The sequence below is a fragment of the Lepeophtheirus salmonis genome, chromosome 4, assembly GCF_016086655.4.
Source record: "Lepeophtheirus salmonis chromosome 4, UVic_Lsal_1.4, whole genome shotgun sequence".
NCBI lineage: Eukaryota > Metazoa > Arthropoda > Copepoda > Siphonostomatoida > Caligidae > Lepeophtheirus > Lepeophtheirus salmonis.
The window spans coordinates 35853824-35866324 of record NC_052134.2 but is presented as its reverse complement, the minus strand read 5'-3'; positions in this window follow the sequence as shown (position 1 = coordinate 35866324).

The following is a 12501-nucleotide window of genomic DNA, read 5'->3' as shown; positions in this document are numbered from 1 at the left end:
CAATTTGTAGAACAGTCGTTCTATCTTGCTTTTGTGTTGACGGGCCATATCTTTAAATTTTGTCCTTTTTAATAACATTAGTTTTTTGTCAGTGGATATTTGAAAAATATCAATGAATAATAACAAAACCTTTACAAAAGAATAGTGACCTACTGCAAAAACAGCATGAACCGACTGAGAAATAAAGACGTAAAAAAAAAAATGAAATTAGACTTAACTGTGGTTTGGATTTTTTATATACTATGTACCAAATACTTTCATCAATAGATATGTTCTTACAATAGAAACATGATTTGATTAAAAAAAAAAAAAGAAATACAAAAACAATATGGCGTAGATATTGCAAAATTAAATGAACAATTGAACGGTAAAATAATAATAATAATAATATTTTTTTTGAAGTCTCATAGTTGCTCAGTTGGTGGTAGATCTAAAAGAATAATTTATCTATTTATGTATACCTAAATTAGAAAATGGATTCATCATTGTAGACTGGACTCGAAAATGTAATAATGAGTGAGGAGAAGTCATGAAGAAAATTTTATTCATTAATAACAATACATTAAGTTGATTGCCGAGTTTCTCATTTCCCCGAAAACTTACTTTTAAATATCAGGATTCTGGGAAATATCGGGTTCTAGTTAGTAATTAAAACATTTATTTTTATATTTTAAGTAAAAAAAAAAAAATATTTGAGTCCGGAATCGAGTAATTTTTCATGTACTAAGACTTGGATTGGTTCGTTACCTTCAGTACTCGGAAATTTAGGTTTATTTTTGTATTACTTGAGTCAGGACTTGGACTTTACTTAGACTTGGAACCAAGTGGGATATTTTTCAACTTCGTTACTCGATCCGACCTGTAACAAAAAATAATCAAAAAGTAATTTATGAACAAGTTTATTTTTGGTGGCTTTAATATTATTGAATAAAATTATACTAAGAAATAATTCAATGTCGGATTTCCTCCGAAACTCCCGAGAAATACCGTGCTAATGTGATCCTGAGTGAGAAAACTTGGGTAATACTAAACAGCCAATGTGTCGTCTTCGACGCCTTTATCATTTTCTAAATGGATGGATACTTCTTGAATGAAAATATAATTTTTCTGTTTTGAATTAACATATGATGCAGTGTCGTAGGAATAGTTGGTGCCTCCTCCCTTAAAGATTTTCAATCTTTAACATAAGAGCAGTGGCAAAATGAGTTAATAGTAAACGACCAAGGTGTCATTTTGACAGCTTGGTCGTTTAATCATGAATATATTACTATCATTGAAGTTACAAATACAAGGAGTGATCAACCTTAGGCAGGACTGACCTTTTAACTTTTTTATTTTAGATCTCACAGACTAACACATAAAAATTACTTTTCAATATAATTCTCCATGACTTTAATGCACTTGTCCATTCCTTTCAACCAGACCTCCATAACTTTCAGGAAACCCTAATTGGTCTAATGGATGTCATAAACCGCTACACAGCAGTTTGAAGTTCCTATTTGGTCCCAAAACGTGTTCCTGAAAGATATTTTGATTTATTTGTGGAAACAAATAAAAGTTGCATGGAGAATAAGGAGCATGAGGGAAAATTTTGATGTTTTTCTGAGTCATGAAGTCCATAATGTACTTGAAGAAATGAAAACGAGCATTGTCTTAATGCAAAAGCCCTCTACTGAGAATCTTCTCTTGTATTTTATTCTTGAAATGTTCCATAAATGTTTGCAGGATATCTACATAATACTTTGAGTTGATGGTGTGGCCTTTAGACATGTAGTGATGGTAAATGATACCCTTGAAATCAAAGAAGACAATGCTCCTTTCTTTCTTCTCACTTCCAACCACCATGTTGAAGCCATTGTTTGGAGGAATCCTTGTTTTCAGAAATTGAATACAGAACCCATAGCTCCGTCCATGGTGACCAAACTCTCCAAAGTTGCTTTTCCATGTTTAAAATACCGTTTCTTGAATTTCCTTGGCATTTACAGATGACTGGCTTTGTGCTCTTCAGTAAGAAGGCGAAGAACCTACCAGGCTGACCTTTTGGTGAGGTGAAGATCATAATGAATTATATTAAAAACAAGACAATAGGAAAGATTAAGGACTAAGGCAATCTCCTTAATTTTTACACGACGGTCAGAGATGGTATATATTTGCCCTCAAGGTCAACATTCTTCTGATTCCTTTTTGATAGCTTCAGATTTTCCTCGATCATCTCCAATGCTCTATCGGCCGGTTCTGAACTTCTTATAAAGTTTGAAAGACTATGATCGACCGAGACTAAGCTCCATAGAAGTCTCCAACAGTCAATTGTAGGTTTTAACCCCAGAATTTCTCACCAGGGCATACGATTTGATGAAGGTCCGCTGATTAGAAATTGAAATTTATTGTTAGAGGTCTTGCTGATTCATCAGCATTGATAGTCTTTTATGCCTTTGTTATTGTTGATATAAGGAACAACCAAAATAAAATTGTAGGAATAATTGAAAAAAAAATCTCCAAACTTATTGACTTACTAAAAATGGACAAACTATGAAACTATGGAGGTACTCCTATCTAAACTTGATCACCTTTCATATATGCATGTTTCTATTGATTTTAATTCACTAGCAAATATTAATCTTTGGAAATCTTTCTGATAAACATTAGACTAGACCATATTATACTAAGATATCTATGTGAAACAAGTTTTCTATATCATAGGTGATAATGGTAAACTCTTAAATATCTTCCACATATAAGATAATAATTATATAAAATTGTATCTATAACTATATTAAGATACAAAAATAATTATCAAAGCAAGCTCGATTTGATATGTCACTGGTTCAGCTTAAAAAATAGGATTGAAAATTGTAATGTTAATAATATAACGTTTGGCGATCATATCTTGGTTTAAAAAAACAACAACAACATATGAGCCGATTAGTGACGGTTTTAGGGGTTAGAGGGGATGGTAGTTTTAATATTCGTTCATTAATAAGATTAAAGAACACCTAAAATAAAAGTAACTTTTGATTCTTGTTATAAAATAATATGTTTATTTTTAAATTTTATTTTAAGTCGATTGAAAATAGACTTTACCCACAAATAACCGGACGTATCCTTGAATTAACGTACGTTTGGGGCAGTTGCAAAATTCCCTTTTTCTCAAACATTAAACTTCATCCTAAAAATTTACAATATAACTGTATAACACAAAGCACGTAATTTAAAAAAAATTAGTCGACTTTTCATTAGTCAAGTTGAAAAAACCACACGAGTAATCCACCAACACTCTAGTTTTTAAAAACATGCTAATTAAATAATAATCGAAACAAGCTTGTTATCTATCAACTAGGTTTCACTCTTCTCCGCTCCGAATACCGTCACGAACAGGTGTCGAGGATATGTAATCTACATTTCGTGATATACTTCACTCCCTTATTGATAAGTAAATAATAATAAAGGCTCTCCATGGACTAATTGGAGAATCATCTCATTATGAAAGAAGAAAAAATAAAGCCTGGTGTCAATACAAAAAATTCCCATGTCCTCAATATAAAGTATAAAGCTCTCCAAAATGCTGTTAAACTTCTGGTGTCTTCGAGTAAACATAAATTTGAAGATAAATTGTTAGTAACTTTGATAAAAATAACCTCAAACCTGTTTTCTCTTATATGAAACACAAATTTGGGCGGCTCACTATCCTTTTTAACGAATTTGAATTAGATGACGGTACTCGAAAGATCTATGACCATAGCATTGCAAATATTTTTAACGACTTCTTTCATTCAGTTTACTCAACAGATTTTGAGACTCCCTACATTGATAAACCACTCCCATATAATCCTAAGATTTTCTTTGCAGAATCAGTTGCCCGAAAAGCCATTTCTTCCATCAATAGTTCTTTCTCATCGGGTCCTGATGGTATTTTTACTTCCTTCTTGAAAAAGCTTAGTAACCTTATTTACTTCCCCCTTAAAATGATATTTAACAAGTCGATGCAGGATGGAGTGGTGTCGTTTGACTGGAATTGCACCAATATTATCCCAATACAAAAGAAAGGAAACCATAAGGATGTTCTTAATTACCAACCAATTTCCATCACAAGCCAGATCTCTTGACTAATGGAGAAGCTAATCAATTCTGAAGTGATAATTTTTTTTTGACAAACCAATTTGATATCTCCCAGACAACATGGATTCTGAAGTGGAAAGTCTTGTGTTACAACCCTAATATCAGTCTGGGATAATGTCGCTCGAAGTAGGGCGTTCGTCAAGGTGCTGCATGGTGGACTCGAACACAAACTATATTGCATTGGGATCGGGGGTGAACTATTGCAGTGGATTTCATCCTGGTTTGGAAATCGAGAACAACAAGTTCTGATAAACGGTATTGAATCAGCTTCAATAGGTGTGCCTTCCTCTGTACTGCTGGGTAGTGTACTTGGACCTACCCTCTTCTCGGTCTATATCAACGACATGTGTGACAGCCTCAGATCCAAAATATATATGTATGCTGACGACACAAGCTTGTTTGCCACTCAGAAGAGGAGGCCAAACATGACCTCAGAGAATTTCTCAGATGGAGCAACCTTTGGAGAATTCCTGTAAACCTTGAGGAGAGTTTCTTTATGATATTTCGGGGCAGCACAATTGATCTTGGAGTGATAAAGAATGTGGGTGACTTTAAAGATTTTGGAGTGCTGACATCTTCTAATATGAAATTCAGCACTCATATATACAATATTGTTAGAAAAAACAAAAACAAAGGAGTTTTAAAACTAGAAATATGAAGCTGAGGAAGTAGCTTTATGAAGCATGTATTATGCCAATTATAAACTACACTTCTCAGTTCTGGAATCCAATGTATAGAAAGGAAATCAAAGCTCTTGAAAATGTACAGAAACTCTTTATTAAGATGGTATGCGGCGATATATGAGATTGGTTTACATCTAGTCGGGCTGTTGTCGCTTGAAAAAAGGAGGAAACTTTAGGATGTGGTTATAATGTTTAAAGTTATTAATAGACTGAATCATTTTAATATCAAACCCAAAGTATGTAGTAAGGTGTATAATACTAGGATGTCTTCCAATTTTTACTTAGTTCAGCCATCGGCAAATGCTAATTACCTCCAACATAGCGTCTTTAATCGAACTATACGGATATGGAACAGCCTCCTCGAAGAGGGGAGAAGAACGTCTTCACTTTACGGTTTTAAAAGACTTTTAAAAAATAATTAACATCTACTTTAATTCCACACCAAACCATATCGTTTCATTTTATCTAATTATTTCATTATATTTTATCATATTATTTTATTATATCTATCATAATGTTTAGTATATTTTATAATGATTCGATAATATTGGGCTTTTTTTAGCCACTAGTCGAAACCAAACAAATACATAATATAATATACTTATATTTAGTGATGAAATTATTGTGTATTTTGGGCATGTTAAAAAAAGAAAGCGAAAATCAATATGGTAACCCTGAAAATTTGAAGAATGTTTTGGAGGGAAACAGCTTAGCTATCATGACGTTTTATTAGATCAGCTACAATCTGCTGTTCCAAGAGACAAGGATATTTACAAGAATTACTCCGACGTCGATTCTCAATTCTGAGTAAAAAAGAAACTGACAATTATAACTCCTCGACAAATCCTCAAGGATATTCTCCATCATTTATAAGCACACCCGAATAGTCAATCAGGATTTGATCATAATTGAATGTGATAGCAAAGGAAGTTCCCTACTCAAGATTGATATAATAATGAAAACAGCTGAGGGTAATGAAATTCATTCTTCAGATTATCAATTCCAAAAAAACATGCAAGCTAAAAAATACACCAGATTTTCATCACTACCTATACTATAATTATGTTAAAAAACCATCTCTAAAGATCATAAAAGTACTGGAACTGGTGAAGATATTTTTTTTTTTTGAATAACTAGGACTTCTAAGTAAAGACTTTACAATCTACTAGAACTAACTCTATAATGACTTTTTTCTCACCCCTAGAAAACCCTACTGACTGGTATTAACCTCTAAATAGATTAATACAATAGCAGACAGATGCTGATAGGTTGTGTCAAACCTGGTATTTTTATGACCCGATCTTTTAGGCGTGGTTTATACGATAACTGATAGTCCTTTTTTACATCTCTTATGAATTATGTGCGGATAACATTAATGTAGCGGCGCACCTGGCTATTTTCCTTGGCGTACAGTTTGAGAGTTGAGAAACACATTTTTGAAATAGTAGGGGTGCCAAGTAAGGGTTTTAAGTGTACAAAGACAATAGTTACTCTCTCGTCCATAATTAGTTATCATTTCATTTTCCCCTTCTTAAACCACTTCGACTATGAGTAAGTAAAATATATAAACAAACATTGACCTAAGAATGTACTAATTGAGATATAATTGATGCTGGAGAAGTAGACGAATAAATACTCAAAAAAAAAAAAAAAAAAAAAAAAAAAAAAGATTAATGATTTTTTGTTTTTTTGTGGAAACCTTCTCAAACGGGACACTTGATCTGATCAAACGAAAATCTCGTTTGACTATAGAGGCACTTTAAACTACTCGTTTCTCTAAAATCTCGTAAAGTATATATATTTGTAGAGTCCATTACGTCTCATCAATATTTAATGAGCCGTTGGGAAAATAGAATCTAAAAGGGATTTTGAATGTGCAAGGGATATAAATTATAATAGAAGTGATATCTGATAAAATCATTCAATTCACAGAAAGAGTAAATGTAAGGATTTAACCGAAAAATCTTGAGCGGAAAGCAAGAAAAGAAGAAATGTCAATTTTCTTTATTTACAGCCTATATTTTACAAAAGATTTCATATTTCATTTACATATTTCGATCAATTATAAGGAATACTAATCAAATTTTTGGGATGAGTTGAGATACCCAAGAATTTCAGTAGGTTTAGTAGACTCTATTTGGTCCCAATAGGGACCCTTTAAAAAACCAAAACACTATCAATTCTCATCCTTTTGTTGGAACGATCAATTTTAGCTATTTCATGTGGAATTTATGGCGCCTTAGTGCGTTAACCAAAATAATTTGTTAATAGAAATTAATGAAAGCTCGTCAAAAATACAAATGGTATCCAGTCCCAATTTTAATTTATATTCTAGCTTTTTTTTTTTGGCGTTGTTAAGCCACAAATGAAAATGAGTCAAAGAAAACTACTCATTAATTAATAACAGATGTGAGGAACAAATGTAAAAGTTTTTATAATATTTTCTTACTCAGAACAGAGTGCCCACGTATCCTAAATCTTCAACTAATGTTCTTTTTTTTTATTTGATACATTCTTTGATTAGTCTAATTTGGGCACCGATATAACCATAATGATAATATTAATCATGAATAGATATCAATCAATAAAAATTAAGAATTATTATTACCTACAAATTTAAAGCAAATTGCAAAAAAGGAAGTGAAGCAAATTAGTAAGTTAAGAACAAAACTATAGATTATTGTGTTTATATAAAATGAAAACTGAGGTAATGACGCATTTAAAACGTAAGCGCATGAAAATTGTCCTTAACGAATATTGTAATATATACATAGATGTTACTAATTTATTTTGTACTTTAAAAAAATACACCAAAGAAGGCAGAATTTATCATTTGGACAGACACCATATCGATCTATTAAATAATGAACAAAAAAGAACCATAGAACCAACCGTTTTTTCTTTTCTAATCACAAATACTTATTTTTCTCCACATTCTGCCCATCTCTAGTAATAAAAAATTATGTTTTTGTCCGTATAATGACAAATTTATAATATATATGTAATTTGTATCCATCAAGCCAAAAGTCGAGGATACAAAAAAGTGTGAGCTTTCCTTAGATCATTTAAGGGGGTATCCATTGAAATCTAAACACTTACTAATTCAATGATTAATCAAGGTTGAGTGATTGAAATAAATTCATATTTCATTATATTAAAGCATAAGCAATTAGTTACAAGTCTTAACAATTTATAGCTCTCTATCTTACTTACAAATTGAGAAAAATACAATTGAAGGTGATTAACAAATTTATATTCGCGCACTCCAAGCAGTTGGGCGTCTCCAGGACCACTGTTTATGCCGTCAGCAAGTTCGAAATGTTAAAATGACCACTGCAAGATATCTCTGGATTTCATATCAAACTGCCCAGAGAGCTATAAAAAAAGTGGGGAAAAGAGCCTAGTGAAGGTGACAACAGCAATGAAAGAAACCCATCCCCTCCATTGAAAAACTCTTTTGAACGAGTCATTTTCATTTCTTTTGAACTCTTTGTTGACACTTTCGGCCACCCTACAGCCATAATTCCAACTCCATCGACTACAACTATTGTGTGTATGCCAAGTGGAAGGCCTGCAATATTCGTCATCCAAAAACCAAGGCTCTCAATGCCACTGTCAGCCAGCTCTGGGACGCTATGACAAAGGATTAAATGTCCAGTTTTTAATGGACCACTCGGTAGAAAAAGTAATATTTCTTTCCCCAAAAAAGTAATTAGTTGATGTTATTTCAAAAAGACCACAAGAAGTTTTATAGAAAAAGTCCAGTTAAAAAAAAAATGAAACATTATATTCACAAAAATAATAATAAATATATTAAGAAATAAATAATGTTTTTATCTTGTAAAAAAAGGTAAAAATTAAAAAAAAAAAGAACCCCATCAGTTCGCATGAAGGGCGAGGTAAAAATTATGTGGAAAAAGAACCACGTGGTTTATGAATGATCCCTCAATATATATAAATCCATTTTTTCCTTTTTCTTCTTTTTTGTCTATGATTTTGTTTAGACAATGTTTCTCATCAAAACAGTTTATTTTGTGAGAATGATTGATGAGGAATACATACAACTTATTTGAAACTAATTAACATATTGAATGTAACTATATTTTTGTTCAAAGTTATCTCTTTTGTAGTTGTTATGACTTTATCTGACAAATATAAATGTAATTATATAATCAATTATAGAACTCTTATGATGGTGGAACCAAATAAGACAACAAAAACTTAATTTGGAACAAAAATATTTTGGTGTCTCCTTAAATTGTATTCGATCCAATATGTATGTATAATTAATTACAATGAAGAAAAGGAAGTGCTATAAGAATAAAGTAATGTCATTATTATTTATTAGTGTTGAATTACATTCACAAGTTTTGAGTTCTGTCGAATTGGAGTATTTGCATTTGTGTTAGGAGAGTATATCCATTTACTAGTTGGAGTTTTGTCTGCATCAAATCAAGTTCGTGATACCAATAATTCAAGTTTTTGAGTTCTGTGTCAAGTGAAGTTTCTATAATAAGAATCTATCTATTTTGGAGTTCGAGTTTTTGAGTTTTATGTTAAGTGAAGTTCGTGCTAGGACAATCTACCAATTCTCAAAGCAGAAAAATTGGTATTTTTTAAGTTATAAATCGAATCAGGGTGGTTTTAAGAAAATATACCTACTTTTTGAGTTCGATTTTTTAAGTTTTGCATCAAGTTTGTTACAAATTGGATCAATCTACCAATTTTTGAGTAATGTCATGCTCTAGTTTTTGATTTCTGCGTTTAATCGACTTTGTGTTAGGATGATATAAGAAATTTCGAATTCGAGTATTTAAATTCTGCGTCGAGTAATGTTCGTGTTAGGTTAAATTAACAACATTCGAATTCGCTCCATTTTTTTAGTTCTGTGTGTTGGGACTCGTTCTATCACGGTATCCAAATTTTGTGATCAGTTTCGAAAATTTTTCCGACTATACAGATTTTAAAATAACATCAATAAAGAGTATCTTAAGTGGTGTATACAGGATTTTTGTTTGGGGTTTAGGAAGAGGGGGAGGGTTATTACCTTTGCTGGCTTTGCTACCTCGGAAACTTTGTGGTATTGATATAGGCGAGTCAATTTTTTAAATGACCTAATAGTGCTTCAAGAGCAGTTATAATATCAATTTAGTATAGTAGCTTTTTCAATGCGTCAATATCCCGATACCACTATAGACTATAAGGATAATATCCCAATTTTCAAGAATTTGACATACTTTGTAATGTGGTTTCTCATCTTAATAGATCAACACTTCTTTTAATAAAAATGGATTGGTGTTTGCATTTTTTTAATGCCCTTTTCAGTACGATATTTGAAATTTGGCTAATCATTACTCAAATGTTTCGAGTTTGAATTATTCAAGTTCAAATAAATTGAAATGTCAAAAAAACATTTCGAGTGAGTATGAGCAATTTTCAGAGAATTGTCGATTTTACTTTTTATTTAGACTTAACCTTTGTCATGTTCATCTCACAGGAGTGCTGTCTGATTTTCGTTGATCCAGGTCAATAAATATTCATTAAAAGCCTCTTGTTCTGCCACTTGCACTTGATGTCCAGCTGTTTTGTTGCCTACAATATATCCAAGCTCGAATTTCAACTCTGATGAGCTTTTCAATTTCCTTTTAAGGAATTTGGGCGTCAAGAAGAATATTAATATTAATTCGTTTATCTTCTTGCATAGCCATTTTTAAATCAATTTTCTTTAAAAAAAAGAAAAAAAGCCCTTTATAAACAAGACCAAGATACTTTTTCTATGCCATTATTTTTGAGCGTGCACCCTGTGTATTTTTTAAAATTTAATGTAAGAGTGTCTCTAAGGTAAACAATTATGCTTTTTGTAATGTCACATCAATTCTAATAAAAGTTTCCTCCAGAAAATAATAACAATTCAAGAATGTAAAGTAAGGTTAATGACCATTAGATAGATAGTCTTTGTCTCTCTTAAAAGATTTTCATGAAGTTTAAATCTTCACATTCCTACATAAAGTTGTATTTCATACATGGTTTTATGTATGTTTAAGGTTTTTTTGTTGACGACGACAACAACAACAACACGGTGTGGTTCAATGTAACGACCCATGATATAAAGGAAACAACCCTAGGAATGTTCATGTGAGAGCAATAAAAAAAATCGAAAGTCCTTTTAAAATGAAGGTATTTTTTTTTATAAATAAAAAATTATAAAGAAAATTATTTCCTTCAGCTATCGCAATCTTCGGTCTTAAATGCTTTTTGCTTGAATGATTTGGACGGATATTTTTTACAGGCCACGATCATAAACTGTAGACGGAATTTAATTGTAGTGGAATCGACGTAGCTCATGGATAATGTGCTCGGGAGAAATTATTCTCTGAGCTCAAGTTGCGTAGGTTTGCGCCCGGTCATTCCTAGAGAAGGAAATATACTTTATGTATATGGACTTACACAAGATTCCTAGGTTAGATGGAGTAAGTGTAATACTATAATGATTGCTTGAATACGTAATCAGTACAATTCCATCTAAGCAATAAAAATTAAAGGAAAAAAAAAGAAGGAATTCTAACGCTTTCAAATTGTGAACCATTTGTTTGGTCTCAATCTATGTACCAATTTTCTCCCCTATCCGGATTTATAAGTTGTAAAAATATGTTTATGCAACACTTTTTGTAAGAACTATCCAGATAATACATTGATACCGATCTAGAACGAATTAGTTTTGCTCTAATAAAAAATATAATGGTCTCAGACCGGTCTAGGAGTTTGAAACCAAAATACAACACTAGTAGTTAGGCCTAACACTCCGACTAGGTTTATGCAGGTTCCTGATTTTTTTAAATAAGAATCCTTCTATATTTTGAAGAACAAAAATGGTTTATGTTCTGTTTTTTTTTTTTAATCTGTTGAATTTTCATATTTTTTAAATTGAGATTTTTGAGCCCTTGGCGAGAAATTGAGAATTTTGTATTGATTCAAAAGTAAATGACAAATTGTTGTTATTGATGTTTTAATAAAAATAAATGATTTTTCAATATCTATAACGCTTAAAAATTAAAATTGTAATTCTTCAAAAAACTTGTGGTTTTAGCACTTTTTTGATAACGTTTGCTATACTGACAGGTAAGAAATTTGCATTTTTAAAAGTATAATCCATTAATTATATATTTTCAATTACATCCTCGGTATTTTTTACCCTTAAAAATGGTAAAACAACTCAAATCGAGCATTCCTATACTTAAGTATCAAATATGATATGTATGTCATTATAAAGTTAATCTGATGGTGAAATTTTTTTTAATAATTAATTAAATATATTCACATTTGATTTGTCAGTACAAAATTAGTACTGCATAATTACAAACAGTCTAATCTTATGTCATGAACATATTTTGGTCAATTTTGGACTTTATATTCAAATTTGTGGAAAAATTGAAATATCCATTAATGCTTACTCTAGTTTAAAAAACTAATTTGATTTATAATACATTCAAATCTTTTTTTTAAATGTTCCTTTAATTGGTCAGATGGGGTTGTACTTATTAAGTATAAGTAACCATTATAGTTTACAATTTCTACATTGGACCTAGGAATTGTCTTTGAAGTTCATATTCATTAATTTACGAAATGTTACACTTTTTTAATTAAAGGATTCATCCCTAAATTGATTTTTTTTTCCTTTTTTCAATTATAGAAAATTGCAGAG